The following is a 9,007-nucleotide window of genomic DNA, read 5'->3' as shown; positions in this document are numbered from 1 at the left end:
CCTCCAATCAGCCAGGCAGTTCCCCCCTCGCACCGGAGGTAAGAAGGGGGACTCGGCTACATATATATTTTGTTTTAATATATGCCGCCTTTGTTTACCTTTATTGAACACAAATTACCTAAGTTGCCAATCGATTAGTTCTCCCGTGATTGATCATCAAAATCGTTCGCTAAATGGCCGCCTTTCAGTTTCAAATCAATCCTTCAGCCGGTGTAACTCAGCAGCTACAATGTATTCTTATATTACTACGGTAACATTATCTATTGTTACAGTTTTCTGCTCAAACTGCTGGGAATATTGGCAACAGATGATCACAAACAGGAAAGTGTTACAAAGAACTTGCACTGCTCGGAAAGTGTATAAACTATTCTATAGAAATCAAAGGATTATCAGTCTATTACTCATTAAAAATGGCATTGAGTTGAATTTAAAAAAAAAATAAGAGTAAGTATTATCTAATACTACAGAACTGACACACACACATGTAGGATATTGCTTGGAATGCTCATTTAAGCCATGTAAGATTAAATGAAAGCCTATGTGATTCATTGTTTTATAAGAAGACACGTCACTTTATCTTTGTGCTGAGAGAGGCAGCACAAAATATTATCCTTATGTGTCATAGGTTATTAAAATACACAATCAATTAAAGATCTTCTTCTTATTATAAGTTCATCCACACTCATTATCAGTCATTGCACAAAACTGCACGTCACAGAGTAAAAACATTGAGCCTTGGGACACCTTTGTTCTCAATATTAGGATGTGTTAAAGAATTGTATGTTTAACATGTTTTAAATTTAGATTTCAAACAGCACAGAGTAACATCACAAATAGATTCCGAACGAGCAGTGATTTCACGTGAGTTACAAAGTTCTGGGCAATGTGCAGACAATAAATAGTTGTGTGCCACATGTGTCTAAGGAAGGAGGAACTGCAGCTGCAACAAAATCCAACTGAGTGTTTGATCTAAAAAAAATGCACAAAATTGTATAACTGTGCCAAAGGCGATTTCCCTTCTACCAGAGTGGAAAAGTACAGAACATGAGGTCCACCCTGTCTGCAAGGGATGAAAACAATGGCTCTCAAAAATTAATTCCGCTACTTACTACCCCAATTATGATAACCATGGGCTGTTCATGCAGTGACCAATGGAAAGGGTTCTGCCGGAGGATACAAGGAGGGGCGTCCCACCACACATAAAAACACGCTGCTGGACCTGACTGCTATCTCTGCTGTTTGTATTTTTCACTCCTCTCCCCTGCAGCAGTTTTGGCACATTCTGAGCATGTCGTTTTTAAAGAAAGGACTCGGGGACGCCAAGCCAGATGACTTAAGTAAGTAATGTCTAAATATGTTGTAGTGCCTACGCAATCTCTGAGTGTATATTGCCCAAGCATTGCCGATCTCGGGCCACTGAACTGCAGCGAGAAGAATGACATTACAAACTAAAGAGCTAAGATACAGAACAGGAAGGCTTCACTGTCAGTCCCAGCATGTAGTTTGCACGGTCTTGTTGGTAGAAAGCAATGAACTAGGGAGGGCGGCTCAACTCCAGTCCTCATGCCCGTCCAACAGGTCAGGTTTTCAGGATACACCGGCTTCTGCACAGGTGGTTCAATCAGTCCCAGTTTCAGCACAGGTGGCTCAATCAGTCCCAGCTTCAGCACAGGTGGCTCAATCAGAGGCTCTGCCTGACCTGGCCTGAGGACTGGAGTTGAGCACCCCTAAACTAGGGGACTAACGTTGATGAGCCTCAAAAATAAAAATGACATGATAAGGTATTTGTTCTACTTTCTACACCACTGAATTTATCAGTAGTGGTATAAACGCTGAAGTATTATAATACTCTGTCCCAAAACAAGTGGGGCGCCCTCAACAATCAAAACGAGTCCTAGCTAAAACCATGGGATGAATAATTACTAAAGCCAGCTTTGTACAGGCCTGTGTTTTACATTGAGCTTATCCCGACATCCAGATGAGTAACAAAGTGCAGGTTTCTGTGTGTCACGTAGCACAAATCTGTCCTACTTTCTTGGCAACTCATTTCAAAGTTAGGTCAACCATCTCAGATTTTTGAGAGTCACAATTCATTATCAAAATGATGTTAAAGATATGTCGTAAGACAAATTTGTGGGTTGAAAGGTAACCATGAACATACTTCCTGATTTTATTCTGGAAAATGTGTCATCTGTTGATATTTCATCTCAACCCAAAGAAAAATGAATAGATATACCCCATCTGTCTTCCAAATCTCCTTAGTAGCCAAATTATCTGAATGTTCAATGTTGTCATAAGTGAGTGACACACATGCATACCTTATAGAGACGCCCAATGACATGTAGAGAGCTAAGAAATAGTGCAGCTTGCAGGGATTAAGAATTACTCACAAGGAAGACGTGACTTGGGGCAGAAGTTATAGCTCTGAGGTAAAGTCACTACCTGCAGTGGTTTCAATACCAATGTCCGCTCTCCTTGGGCAAACCACTATCTCAAGCACCAAAATGAGATTGTAATGTAAGCTGTACAAAGTATGCACTTTTTGTGCCTGCACAGCTATGTACAGTGCTGCGTACATTGGCCATGCTATATAGCAAACACAAAAGATAGTAAATACAACAGCTGTTCACGCAGTGACCAATGCAAAGGGTTTTGCCGGAGGGTATAAGGAGGATCCCTTATACACACACACAACACACCGAGACAAACACAGTTCTGGAGCAGACTGGTACCTGCTCTAAAGATTACACATTTTACTCTTTTCCTAAAGCAGTTTTAGCAAAGTGCTCCCAGGCCTACACTGGGTCGTTTTATATACAAGCAACATTAATATGTAAGGGAATCTAAATGAGTTCATGAGCATCTGCGGTCAGACATTGGGAGTTAATCTTTGTGTCTGTTTCGGGGTGTGCCCTGGGGACCTGTATTTTACCATGTGCTCCTGTGCAGTAGTTCTAACCTCACCTTCCCTTTGGTGCCAGGGCTCGGTGCTTGCACCTCTTCCTCCACCCATGTTATGCACCCAACCGCACTCATTCCCACCACACCCCAGGGTTAGAAGATTTTTGCTCCCTGCATATCTCTAGCATTGCTCAGCAGAGGTGGGTGTAGCTTTGCTTCTTTGCTGCTATACTAACAACAAAGTGGTTATGCAAAAATGTTGGAACTGCACCTGCCAACATCAGCCTGCCTGCATTTTCTCTACCCCTGCTTCTTACTTTCTACTTTTTATCACTTCTCTTTTTTCCATCTTCCTTCTTTTATTGCATAATATTTTCTCCGGCTATCAAACCCACTCCTCTTTCTGCAATCAGTGTGTCCTGTGCAAACTGAACTCTGCATCACTGCTCTCTACTGTACAGTAGCAGATGGGTAAAATATGGGATTTGCAAAACCACACCTCAAGATTCTCCTCTTTATTTCATATAATAACTTTATTTCATATAGCGCTTTCTCCCATTGGGACTCAAAGCTCATCACAATTACAGTATAGTGCGCGTACGCAGCACACGGGAATGTTACAGACACAGCCACTGCCCAGGTGCGCTTACAATCCATGATGTTGGTGCCTGAGGCACAGGGAAATAAAGTGAGTTGCCCAAGGTCGCAAGGAGCTGACACTGGGAATTGAACCAGGTTCCCCCAGATTCAAACTCAATGTCATTGTTTACAATCAGTATCTTACACACACACACACACACACACACACACACACACACACACACACACACACACACACACACACACACACACACACACACACACACACACACACACACACACACACACACACACACACACACACACACACACACACACACACACACACACACACAGTAAAGACACTGACTGTAAACAATGGCATTGAGTTTATATATATATATACCTGTCTAAGACATGCAAATGGGCATACAGGAATATTCCATTTGCTATATGCTTTGCTGTGGAGGGTTTTTGTCACTTTTGTTACCCACCATAACTTAACTAAGTATGGTAAACCCCATCCTCATTGCTTCTTTGCATAGCCAGTATCCCCCTGAGGAAGGTCCCATTTTGGGGGACCGAAACGTTGGGTTTCTTGATGTACCACTATTTTCACCAATACACTTTGTGAAGTTTTCTACAATTGAGTGCTGTCTCTTGTTTTACCAGACCTTGGAATGGTAACGTATGTATATATATATATATATATATATATATATATATATATATATATATATATATATATATATATATATATATATATATATATATATATATATATATATATATATATATATATATATATATATATATATATATACATATTTATTCAATGTAGAGTTTTTTTTTCATTGCTGATCCTTAATTAGCCCGCAATATCTTTTTGTTTACACCGGAAGGGCTTTGATTAATCCCTTCAACAATCTATATATTAGAAGAATGAAAATAAATGTTTCATTATTACTCTTGTATAGCACAAGATGTATTACCATACAGTAAATACATCAAATATAATGTTGGCTATTGGAAAACACAGATACAGAACACAAATAGAAGAGCCAAACATGATAAAGTCTTGCTTTCTTGTAGCCCTGTCTAACACTGCATAGTATAGCCCTGTCTAACCCTGCATAGTATATGCAGATGTTAATTGTAAAGGACTATACAGATACATGACTCATTGGGTGTGTTTTATGTCCTGCACCGGTTCAGCAACGTGCTTCATTCACGCCATTGTCACGACATACAATCCCTATGCTGCAGACACGGATTTTTCATGAGGAGCGGCTCAGTGAGTAAAGACACTGACTGGCACAGAGTTTGAAGCCTGGTTCAATTCCCAGTGTCGGCTCCTTGTGACCTTGGGCAAATCACTTTATCTCCCTGTGCCTCAGGCACCAAAAACATAGATTGTAAGCAGGGACCTGTGCAAAATGTCTCTCTAAAGCACTACGTAAAACTAGCAGCGCTATACAAGAACCTATTATTATTATTATTATTTTGGATGGTGACATTTTAGCTTCCTATCCAGTTTATTACATGGATTCCCTTTTTTATTATTATTATTTATAACACATCAACATATTCCATAGCACAGTACAATAGGGTTGGCAGACAAAAACACAATAAAACAACAAACATTGACATACATTGTTACAGTAGGTAAAGTGGGCCCTGCCCCAATGAGCTTACAATCTAGAAGTGTGAGGGAGTTGGTGTTGGGGAAGCAGTAAGTGGGAGTGTGCGGAGGTAGAGCTGTGAGAGCAGGTAATGTGTGAGGGAGTTGGTGTGGGGGAAGCAGTAAGTGGGAGTGTGCGGAGGTAGAGCTGTGAGAGCAGGTAATGTGTGAGGGAGTTGGTGTGGGGGAAGCAGTAAGTGGGAGTGTGCGGAGGTAGAGCTGTGAGAGCAGGTAATGTGTGAGGGAGTTGGTGTGGGGGAAGCAGTAAGTGGGAGTGTGCGGAGGTAGAGCTGTGAGAGCAGGTAATGTGTGAGGGAGTTGGTGTGGGGGAAGCAGTAAGTGGGAGTGTTCGGAGGTAGAGCTGTGAGAGCAGGTGATGTGTGAGGGAGTTGGTGTGGGGGAAGCAGTAAGTGGGAGTGTGCGGAGGTAGAGCTGTGAGAGCAGGTAATGTGTGAGGGAGTTGGCGTTGGGGAAGCAGTAAGTGGGAGTGTGCGGAGGTAGAGCTGTGAGAGCAGGTAATGTGTGAGGGAGTTGGTGTGGGGGAAGCAGTAAGTGGGAGTGTGTGGAGGTAGAGCTGTGAGAACAGGTAATGTGTGAGTGAGTTGGCGTTGGGGAAGAAGTAAGTGGGATTATTCGGAGGTAGAGCTGTGAGAGCAGCTAACGTGTGAAGGTGGAAATGCTTCAATATACATCAGAAATACTTTACCCAAGTGGAATAACAGAGCAGGTGTTACTCAGGTGTTACGTCCAGGAGATTCCAAGGTAGGGCTTGATTCCCTTGAGCCTTTACATGCTATGTTGTAGAAAGGATATGAAAATAGACAAGGCCTTCTAATGAAGATGATTAACTCTAATAAACATCAATTTATTTTTAAATTGGAGATTCAAATGTAAGACCACAATCCTGTCCAAATCATGTCAATTAGACTACGCTGTTGATTTGACCAAGCAAATAGTTGACATATGTTCTCTTAGCACTGCTGTGATGTGGGAACAGTGGATACGGGACAGACCCTAACTCATACTCCTTTTTAATTTGTCATTGCAGTGAAACAGGGAAAGGATGCAGTGAAGGATACTGCAAATCAGTGCGTGGAAGAAGGACAAAAAGTGGTTCAGGAAGGTAAGTGATCTTTATAAATATGCCATGATATCCCTTCGATTTATACTGTATATATATACATATATATTTCAAACACACAAGAGAAAGACACTGCAATCAACACCGTTATATAACTGATCTGTAACCAGACTGTCCCTGTAAATATATCCAGGACTGGCGGTGCTATTGGGAATAATATGAACACACGAAGAAAAAAGAAACCCAATAAAAAGCACTCAGATATATCAGAAAAAATAAACAGATATTTTAAGAATACAAAATTATTTTAATTAAACACATCTACATGATAAACAGACAATTAATAAAATACATGAAACTAAAATCTGAACTTCTCCCACACCTCCTAAAATCAAAAAGGACTATAAAGAATGATATAAAAGAAATCAAGAGTAATCAGGCACAATCTCACATTGAGAGCACTGGGGACAAAGTATCCAATTTACTCATGACCGGCCTGTCATCACAGTAAGATACTAGTAACAAATGACCTGATGGACAATAAAAGGTATCATACTTGAAAAATACCTCCAGGTGAACAATTCAATCACTTAGAGTAGAATTAAGTAAAACTACATACTCCTGACAGATGCAAAATAGCATGAGTAATGAATGCACAGTTTAAAGGACTAGATATAGTGTATAAATGTCTGAGTTCAACAGAATATACATAGTGAACATGAAGTCATGGTACCAGATATAAGCATGGTGAGAGTAATCTGTAAATGACAAATATAGTCCTCTAAGTTACCATTGAAATCCAGTGCAAAAAATACCATACTCAGCTTAATGATATGCTGGAAACAGAATGTAGGGAGATGGTTCTTAGTGTTCTCAGTAAATAGAATGGTGGTAAATTCATATAGAGATTATAGAGACAATAATGAGGAGAGAAAAGTTCAAGGGAGGTTCACTCAACGCGTTTTGTCACCAACGGACTTCTTCCTGGAGTGGTGATAATATGCTGAACAGAGAGAGTATTTAAACAGGACAGCCAATGATGACGCCAAATACTATGACCAATCACTGAGGGCAATGCACCTGGCTTTCGTGCAGCTGTTATGTGTATTACTTCCCCTTCAGCGATTGGTCACAGTTTTTGACGCCAATTGATGTGATCATTGGCCATCCTGTTTAACTTTGTCAGCTGGTCTCAGCTGTTTTCGAGGTCAGTGGCCCCTTCCTCCCAGGGGTTGAGCTCGCCCCTACCCCCAGGGTTTAAGCTCGCCCCTCCCCACTTTCCAAGTGAGCAGGTCTTTTTTCATGCAGCTGTTCGGACAGATCCAATGCGATCATTCTTCCTCTAAGTAAATAAGAATTTTAATCAGTTAGTGTTAGGACCTGTAAATTTGGTCATGCCTTGATGTGGCTCGCAGGCTTTAAATGCTTTGGCCAAAGGGTTTAACTAAATGACCCTTTTTCAAGAGAGATATATATATATAGGTATTTCACTGTGTACTTTTGTCATATTGGATGTAGCTTTGAGGGCGCTCTTCAAATAAAACAACAGAACCATAATTATTATTATTATGTTGTTAAAAAGCTTTCAGTATCAAAAACGTCCTTTCCCTAAGTGTGAGGGCTGGAGTTTTCTTGTAGTATTTTATCTATAAGAAAGCTATTAGTGCAGGCAGGACCTTGTAATGCAATCACTCATTTCATAGACGTGTTGAAGTGATTGTTTATCCCTCTTCTTTAATTCAGTCAGTATATATGTTTATTAGAACGCTTGCACGCTAATGCACTGTGACATACCATAATGTCAGTATCATAAAGTAATATCATACGTCACTACAAGTCTACTGACCTCTTGTGCTCTACCTATTTCAGTAGTCGACAAAGGAAGCAAGGCAGCTAAAGACGCCGGGGACAAGGTCGTAGGACAAGTGAAAGGTCAAATCCCTGGGGGTTTGAAGAAAAAATGAAGACTGGCGCAGAAATACTCTGAAATCATCGTATATTTTGTAATCTACTGAACACAGCCCATGTAAACAATATTTATCCTTTAATTGGAAAATACATATTTTGTTATGATTGTGTTTTTTTTATTATACCCAAGATGATTTAACAACAGATTGTATTAAACAACAGTGGGGGAAAAAACAACATGTTGTGTGCTGGCTTCTTTCCATACTGATACCAGATTTGTACATTAATACGTCTTCCGTCGGCCTTGGAACAAGGCGAGCAAGGTGGTCTCTTTGGGCCCCCCGCCTCCGGAGGCCCCGCATCCCCTCCCTTCTGTCCTCTCCCAACTTTCACCCGACCTGAGGTGGGGAGCTGGAGAAGGGAGCGCGGAGGGGCCCCTCCTCCAGCTCCCCCCACCGGTCGGAAGTTGGATCCCGGTACCGACAGGAGGAGGAAGTACGGGACCCCCCGGGCTGGCAGAGGTCGCTGTGGGGGGGTGTGTGTGTGTGTGCGTGTGCGTGTGCACGTGCGTGCTATGTGGCCTCTTACCTTCTTTGCAGTGGGCTGCCTCTTGCACTGTCACAGCGCCATATGACGTGGCGTTGCCCTGATGCTGCCGGAGGAGGGCTCCTTTTCTATAGGTACGCCCCACCCCCACTCCTTTATTTTATCTGTTTACAGGGGGCTCTGCTGGCAGCGTGCTGCATTGGGCCCCCCAAAAGCCTAAGTCAGATAACCATAGGAAATAGGAAAAAATATGCATTGAAATAAAATGGGGATATAAAACTAGAATGTGTTATTCTTGTGACAACTACGCT

At 41.5% G+C, this 9,007-nt stretch overlaps 1 long non-coding RNA gene across 1 annotated transcript; it reads left to right on the top strand.

Annotated features, from left to right (window-relative positions):
- Nucleotides 1-1,178: 1,178 nt before the first annotated feature.
- On the top strand, nucleotides 1,179-8,387 carry LOC142501121 (uncharacterized). Its single transcript, XR_012803415.1, has 3 exons — nucleotides 1,179-1,337; nucleotides 6,210-6,284; nucleotides 8,112-8,387. It is a non-coding gene; the product is annotated as an uncharacterized LOC142501121 (long non-coding RNA).
- Nucleotides 8,388-9,007: the final 620 nt, after the last annotated feature.

Source organism: Ascaphus truei, chromosome 8 (genome assembly GCF_040206685.1).
Source record: "Ascaphus truei isolate aAscTru1 chromosome 8, aAscTru1.hap1, whole genome shotgun sequence".
Lineage (NCBI taxonomy): Eukaryota > Metazoa > Chordata > Amphibia > Anura > Ascaphidae > Ascaphus > Ascaphus truei.
The sequence above is the reverse complement of the archived record's forward strand: the minus strand, read 5'-3'. Positions and strand labels throughout refer to the sequence as shown.